Source organism: Ixodes scapularis, unplaced genomic scaffold (genome assembly GCF_016920785.2).
Source record: "Ixodes scapularis isolate PalLabHiFi unplaced genomic scaffold, ASM1692078v2 PGA_scaffold10__122_contigs__length_95168666, whole genome shotgun sequence".
Lineage (NCBI taxonomy): Eukaryota > Metazoa > Arthropoda > Arachnida > Ixodida > Ixodidae > Ixodes > Ixodes scapularis.
This window is the reverse complement of record NW_024609836.1, coordinates 35,435,255-35,443,573: the sequence shown is the minus strand read 5'-3', so window position 1 is coordinate 35,443,573 and position 8,319 is coordinate 35,435,255. Positions and strand designations below refer to the sequence as shown.

The following is an 8,319-nucleotide window of genomic DNA, read 5'->3' as shown; positions in this document are numbered from 1 at the left end:
CCCTGTGAAATTGAAAGGCGGGGCCCTCTTCACACCAATGTTCCAGTCATTTTGGAAAGATGGCGTCCTCGGAAAACCCATGGAATGATATTTGCAGTTTTGAAACACAACAAGAGTATGTTAGAGCTCAAATATGCAAGTGCTGTATTTTTTTTTTCTCAAATAGCTGAAAGACTGGACTAATGACTGCTAGAAAAATATAACTTACGTGAGCAAAATTCTGTATCTGAGAAGGCAAAAAAGCTCGGACCTATTCACACTCACTGTGATGCAGCGTAAGTTTAGAGCACTAATCTGCAAAACCATTCAATGTTTCTGAGCACATATTTAGTCTTAGACATGCATACTTCAGTGTCATGATCACTTCAAGGCAGAAAGTAAATATTTATTGGTGCTATGTGCAAGCTTTAACACTTCTCTCCACTGTGATCAGTAAGCATAAAATCTGTTGCTTTCATTATTTATTATGTTCTGATTGACAAAACAGCTCCCCCAGACGAGGTCGCTGCATTGGCAAGCGGGTATGTGCGAGCGTCAAACATACATATCAACACGAGCCCAACAGCAACCACGCTCCGCACCCCTACTTTTGTCTAAGAGTAATAATAATAATCTTTATTTTCACAAAGAGCTGGTTGTGTCCCGGAGGACATGCGGGGCGAATCAGAAAGGCGAAAACACACACGCGAGTGCGTCTGCTGGCTGGCCTCCAGGACATGCATATTGCAAGCGCTCACATTATTGTCTTCGCTCGCGGCATTAAAATTCACGTGCGAAACGAAGTTATCCTTGCCTAGTATAGTAATACAGTATAAATTGACCTTTGGCCGAAAACAAACAACATAGAAACGAAGTGCGCAGAGGGTTAACAGAGCCAAAGCCACCGAGCCTTGTCTACGTTAAACGACGAAAATTAGCCTCGTCTCGCGGTTACTCATGCAGCAAAGCTTAGATGAAAGCCTGGACGCTCGCTACGATACAGTGATGTACTATCAGGTTGAAATGAAAGGCGATCACTGGAGCGCGTGCTGCTCCGTACATCCTGCGTCGCCTGTCAGCGATCGGGGGAACCCTCGGTGCATGCGCTGTTCAAGTTGAGGGTGCGAGGCTGCCTGTCCTAGTGCTCAGCTGCTGGCTGGCGCACCCGTGCTTCTCCGCGGCACCGCTGGGGTTCAAGCTCCTGGCTGCCATCGCCGCGCTCTCGCCGAACACGGCGGCTCCGGTGGGGCGTCCGAATGTCGGCTCCTCGCTCCCGCTCGCTCGGCGAGCGCGACGGCTCCTTCTGCGCTGGCCAAGCACGCTTGTGAAGTTCTTGCCTTGCGTTGTGCAAAGCTTTTGCATTACAAAAATGGAAAGTAAATGGGAAGTTGATTCGTGCATGAAGAGCACGTTACCTTACATCAGTGCCAGACTCTTTAGTGGCGATTACGGCCGTCCTGGTAAGACACGGCATACGCGCCCACCATGGCAACAAGGGAAACGTGTGCACGAAATGAAACAGACCAATATAAGCTGCTGGGCCAGTTGGTTATACATTAAAACACTGTTGCGCAAAGGACAAAGAGAGGAAGTAGACAGGACAGAAAGAAAGTTGTGAGTAGCGCTCTTCCTGTCATCTCTATTTCTTCTCTTTGTCCTTTGCCCTATAGTGCTTTAAAGAAATGAAATGGTTTATTGTAAAATAAGTAAAAAGAAAGTTGGTGCAAGCAGGCACTTAAATATGATCAAGAGCACTGGAGGCGAAAGCCTGGCGAACTCATTTTATTTTCTGTTCACGTGCATGGAAGTCATCTCACGAACGCAGTTCCTTGATGTCGAGAACACAGAAACTTTTCACACTTGCAAGAATTATTACCATGTGTGAGTAGGGCATGACACAGAGGGATATAGCTAAGTTGACAGGACGCTCCTATTCGGCAGTCAACCGAATATTCGGGGCGTATCGCTATGCTAGTCGCATTAAAAACTTGCCGAGGAGGCACTGAACCGCAATGACGACATCAGAGGAAGACAGTCAAATTGTCGCGCTGTGAGTGCACGCATCGCGTGCAAGCATTGCATGACCGAGGAGCGCATTTGGGCTTTATAAAACTGATGGCACACCTTCCATCAACAAAAATATTACGGAAACAAAGCAGTAGAAAGGACCCCACTCCCTGACCTAATATTTTGTCATATCGCCTCTTGCGGCGATAACGTTTCGTACAGACACCGATGCAGCGGTGATCCCTCCATTCTTAGAGCTTCCCTTGAAAAATGGCTGCTGGGGTAATCCTCCATTCTTAAAGCTTCCCTTAAAGAATGGTCGCCCCTTGCTACAGTGCAAGAAGAGGCGACCCTTCTTGCACTGTTTTCCGTCAAGCCAGACTGAGCCGCTGAGTTGCCACGGGCCAGTGGACCGGTCTCTTCCTGTCTTCTCCCTCGTCTTGATTGTCAGGAGCCGCTGAGCCACCAGCCTCCTCTGCCTGCTTTGCCGAAGCAGCAACGGGTGGAATTCCCCCATGGAACTCCGGTGTCGTCTCTCGGACAGCTCTGCCGATCAAGGTTAACCGGCTCTGGTCGCGTGGATGCTCTGGGGGCCAACGAGGAGTCGCGGCGCACGCCTCGCTGAAGGAAACAGGTTCTCCAGACACCCTCAAGATCGTTTTCCCCTTGGGGAATGGGGCGGCTCGTCCTCCTTCTCGCACAAAAACACTTCGATCATGGCGGCCCGCCACCGCAGTGTTGAAATGAGAGGGTCTTCCGATGTACCTCGGGCGATGCCAAAGGTCTCGTAGCTCCATCTGAATGTTGCGCAACATAACCGACTGATTCTCGGAGCTCTTCGTCAGCTCGATGCGAAGACGAGCATTCTCCTCCCTCACAGCCGTCATCTGGTCTGTCAGGAAGGAGATGCCATTCAAGGCGTCAACCAGCAAATCTGGAGAAGAGCCACCGAAGTCGCGGAGGCCAGGGTGAGTCCACGCTGTCAAACCTAGCTTTGTCCGAGCTAGGACTATGCGTGCGCTCGACGGAAATGCAGTCGTTGCATATAAACGGGCTTGTCCCAGTCGGTATTCGTCCAACCTCGCCCTCCGGAGTCATGTCACACTTTTTGTGCGTGCGTTTTCTGCACTCTTTACATCAAAGATACTTTTGTTTACCATAAAAAGGCTGAGAGCACCACATAATAATAATAATCATAATAATAATAATAATAATGCCTTCATTTTTTGATCACTTGATGAACGGGAGGCTGGGGAAAAAAAACAGTGACGACAGCTTGACAGGTCCCCAGCCCCCTACCCCAAGTTGCAGAACTCGCCGGTTTGAGAATGCAGTGATGTGATTGCTGCGCCAATTGCACCAAACTGCGCCAAGGGGCTAACCCTGATACATCCTGCTACATTTTGCCGAAATGTGGGGAATCTGTGCCAGGCCTGCACCAAAGCACCAATTTTAATCGCCTTTCAGCACCGAAACTAAACTGAGTACTATGAGCTAGGTGGCGCAAGCGGTCGCTCGACACAAAGTATCTTGCATCAATTGTCCATCTGGTCTTGCATGGTTTTTCTGGCTCCGTATTTTCGGCACCAATGTGAATTCCATGGAGCGTGGCCAATGACGTTACGGATGTCAAAATAACAGGTTTTATTTTGAAGTCTTAGTTGTTTTGATGTCAACAACACGGTTTCTTTGGATCCCGCTGACTGCGTTTTGAAATATCGGCCGCTCGGCGTGTGTGTGGTCGGGTGCTCGGCGGCTCGGCGGTGTCCGCGCTGGTGCGTGTTGTCGACGTTGCCGCCTGTACTCGTCGCGTTCTCAGGAACATCCCCCAAACTAAGCGTTCTCCATTTTCAAACTTTGCCCGGTGCCGTCCGTCACTCCTGTTGCGAATGAAAATTGCATGTACCGGAGTTGACAGAGCCCAGCCGCAGTAATTTTGTGCGCATTTTTCTGGAGCTGTACTTGTGTGTAATACGACGGGTTATCACCCTTGCATAGAATAGCTGCGAAGGTTGTGCAAGTGGCGAGCGAGTGGAGTAACCTTGACTAGCATGACTGCATCCGCTGCAGGAGCGCTCGTGCCGCGTGATCCAAAGCAACTAGCTCGCGCTTCTAGCACTGTCGTTGACAACATTTTTTTTGTCTGTTAATGGTAAAAAGAAATGTCGTAAATATCGCCAAATGCCCCAACAAAACAAAATGTTAAAAAAAAAAAAGAAGAAAAAAGTAAGCCTCCACTGCAGATCGAACCTACGACCACTTGCGTATGACGCTGACATCTTAACCGCTAAGCTACGCTACAGCTTCGGAAACCTCGTTTTGACAATTTGTTATATACGAGACTTTCGGACGGCACATAACGCGGAGTACCGTCGGTGGAGTACTATCGGACGGTGCTTGAGCGCTCTGCATGGCTCTGCAAAGTGCTCTTGGACGGTACTGTAGTCACTTCGAATCTTCTTTTGCAACAGGAGTGACCGACGGCACTGGGCGAACGAAATTGGAAAACACTGTTTCTGGATGTCGGCAATTGGTACGCGACGAGCACAAGCGGCACGTTGACCCACACCAGCGAGTAGACCGAGCCGCCGAGCACTCGACCACGCGCACACACTTGCCAACCGACCGATGTTTCAAAATGCAGTCAGCGGCACCCAAAATAAAACGTGTTTACGTCTAAGAACACCAAATAAAATCTTGACGTCCGTGACGTCATTGGCCGCGCCCCCTGGACAGCAAATTGGTGCCAGAAATACGCACCCGGTTTTTCCCGCCGTCTCTCGTTTTACACTCAGGTCTCGTGGGTCTCGTCTCGTCTTTTTAAATTTCTGTAAGGATAGATGCTAGCGTTTGTGGACGCTCCGATGCTAGCGTGCCGGGTACCAGCCACGCCGTTGTGATGTGAAATGAAACCACGTCTTTGCGGGGCGGGAATTACTTTGTGAGCTGAAGCACTCGCTCCTGAAAGCAACGGCCGTGGGAGAACCATATTTGGTCCCTGCCGACCAGTCACCGTGGTTGCATGACCTCGGGTGTTGCCGTCTTCACGTCACTGCGGATAAGGCACTTTCTAGACTGACACGTAAGGACTGCTGCGAGGTCATCAATATTCCTGTTCTTGTTCAAATTATAGGCTACTACAAAAATTCATCTTTAACTCAAAGACTGTTGCGTCGAAGTATTGATTAGCTAGGTTTCTCTCGGTGGGCTTTCTTTTGAGAGGGACGCTGGTACGTGAAAAGTTAGCCGCGAAAGAAAGTTGGTGAAGAGAAGTGAGCTAAAGCAAAAAGGCAATGTCTGCACACTGAACCCGCCTGACGCACTTGTTTTTCTCGAGTTCAGTTGTTGCATAAAGCACTCCGAGAACTTTTTTACCCTGACTCGCAATGTCCTGCATCGATACGCTCAGGTTCTTTTTTTCTGTGTGTTTAGCTTCTACCATGCCTGCCTCCCTGGCAAGCACGCGCCGCTGGACTGTTTTTGTCATGTGCTGGACCGTTATATTTTGCATACGATTTTGGGAACCAGTTGGCGGCAGAGCGGAGTGCCATGGTTTTGGTTTCGATCGAACAGCCGTCTCCGCTTGCACGACGAAGTGCGTGCAACTGCAAGCTGCCAAAGTGCCCTTACTTGCACGCGAATATGATTGCACGGCAGAGGCACCAGCCGGGATGCTTGCAATCCATTGTTTTACGTTTGCTTGCTTTTGACAAAAATCTGGCACGTCGGGAACCAGTAAAATGGTGTGTGGCAAGCGGTTTTTTTGGAATTGCTCGGCCACGCCTGCAGTACTGTACACTTGTGGGATGTCTCTGTCTCTTTGGAGACATTGAAAGGAAGGCCAGGATTCTCGGACATTTGCTTTAGTTCTCCGGGGTGCCCCTAGATGGCACGATGAGCGGAGTAAGTGGCGGAGAGTGGAAACGGCGGCTGCTCTCCAGCTGCTCCGCTCTCCCTTTCGGGTGCCGTGGTCAGCTCGGTAGCTCGTTACAACAGTGGCGTATCGTTACGCTGGTCGGCTGCTTGAGCACATTGCTACATCCATTTTACCCTCTTCGAAAGGAAGAGGCTCTAAAGCTATAAAACACGCATGTTCTTTCACTTGTGTTTTTATATATAATTTTTGTAATGAAGGCTCTTTCTGCTTGCTAAAGATTTGTGTCTCGCCAATGTGTATTGAACCTAAAATATTAAATAGGTAAGAAATAACACTACAACAAGATAATAATTTTCGTTGCACCTAAAGTGAGAGCTCTCCGGCATAGAAGAAAGGCACAAAGTGTGAGATCTTCTGCGGTTACATGCCCTTCCCCCTTTCCTCTTTCTTATTAGGACTATGTAGGCGCCGTTTTCTAACGTAAAATTTAAAGCTGTCGTGATTGCAGCAGGATGCACAACTGACTGCGATTACGGCGTCTCTGGAGATACAGTTTATATTTGGTTTTACGTTGGTCAACAATCACCACACCCCAGTGGCGTACCTGTTGAGGAGATTTCTGAGCCCTTTTTCTTCCGTTTCACTACACCCCCCCCTCCCCTCCCCTCCCAAGAGAAAAAGAATGCCTGGCTACGCTACTGCCAAACACTACATAATATTTTAATTGCGGTTTCCACTACAGTGTGTTTTCACCCACAGCCGAAACTCTGTTTTTTGGCTCAGCTTCCACATGCATTAAAAGAATTTTTCGACTTTTATATGCAATCTTTTCCCCCACAAAGATAATTTTCATGACCCGGCAACACTGCAACCCATCACGAAAAAATAAGCAGTAATGGCGCATTCACAGTGGTGGTTGAGGCACTTTTGCGAAGCGGTTGCGAATGCCGTTCGAAAAGCGGCGTCGTTCACATACATCGAGCCGCTTTTGGCGGTTGCTCGGCGGTTACCCATTTCTTCGAGAGTTTACGAGACTGTCATTGGGCAACCTTGTTTTAGAATCCAAAATCCAGTTTAGTTTTCGATCCAAATCCAAAATATTTTCACGGAAAGCCCCGCACACGGCAGAGCTCTGCACAGCAGCATTCTTTTGCGCACATCCGGACCTCGAAGATACCCGAACAACAATTTTTTTTTCTTTCGAAGTGGACTCTTTTGTGAATAGGCTGACCTCAAACTCTGGATTAGAAAGCCAGCTTTGTCCCCCCGCTTCCCCGCGTCGTCCGCTTGCCATGCTCGGAGTGGTGTGCGTCTGTGTGCTTTGTGGCAAGTCATTAGTCAGAACCTTCTAGTTATTTAGCGAGTCGGCTGTAGTTGTGAGCGGATATGTCTTCGTCGGTCTGATGCTGTTGCACCCGTGTGTTTGTGTTTGTGCTTCATGGCGTGTGGATTGTGTTTTGAGGTGGAGATATCCTCGTCGGAGTGAGGTATCATCGGTCGGATATGGTGTTATAAAAGGCTCAAAGTACAAAAGTAAGCATCCTTTAGACAGAATATCAGCAATAAGTAATTTTTTGTTTATCCACAACAACTGCGTGCAAGTTTAGGAGCGCAAAGACAAAAATGCTGACTTTCAATGCAAAAAAAAGAAAACACATACATGATCAACATGAGTAACCACACGCATAAATGACAACAGACTTCTACAGTGAGCTCATTGGATCTACCTGCACTAGCCGGCACCAGTGCAGAAAAGTGTAGTGCTGTACGGAAAACTGCAGGGCAATGTACTTCCGGTTCTGGCTGCACTCGTAAATTAAATACGGTGGTGTGTATTGAGTGCAACTGGTGCATTATGTGCAGATAAATCAAACGCATCTTGAGTATCGTAATTCACAAAAATGAAGGAAAAGTGGGATATCTGACTGAACTAGTCTCACAGATAAGGTCTAGCAGAAAATGAGCACTTACAAAGATGTTACTAATTGGATAAGGTTCATTAATGTTTTTTTTGTTTTTTTCAGTTTCACGGTTTTTCGCTTTTTAACGGGCAGCTTCGACTTGAGCAGTAGCAAAATGTGAAGTAAGCTCTGGACAACAACAGCAATTAATTGGTGACACAATTTCTGAAGCATCACTGTTTACAGGAAGTTATCATGTCAGTGACTTAAGAGTTTGTCCTCGCCTCACATTTGATACATAGCGTTCAATACCAGTTTACGGTTTTGAGCGCTTTCGTTTGAAAGTGACTATTGCAAAAAGCTTCCTTTGCATGCGGTAGGTGCTTCAGGGGCTGTGTTCACACTATACAAACAAGTGTTCCATGAAATAGATTATCAATTAGTGCAACCATCAGTCATCCAATAAAGTGCTCACTTTCCTAAAGAAAACACAAAAGCAGTGCGTATACGCCGACAGAAAAGTTACACAAGTTACACATTCAGTGGAACGAAACA

The 8,319-nt window shown here is 47.8% G+C and overlaps 1 pseudogene; it reads right to left on the bottom strand.

Moving 5' to 3' along the window:
* Positions 1-2,545: 2,545 nt before the first annotated feature.
* LOC115312629 lies at positions 2,546-3,084 on the bottom strand (annotated as a pseudogene).
* Between the last annotated feature and the right edge of the window lie 5,235 nt (positions 3,085-8,319).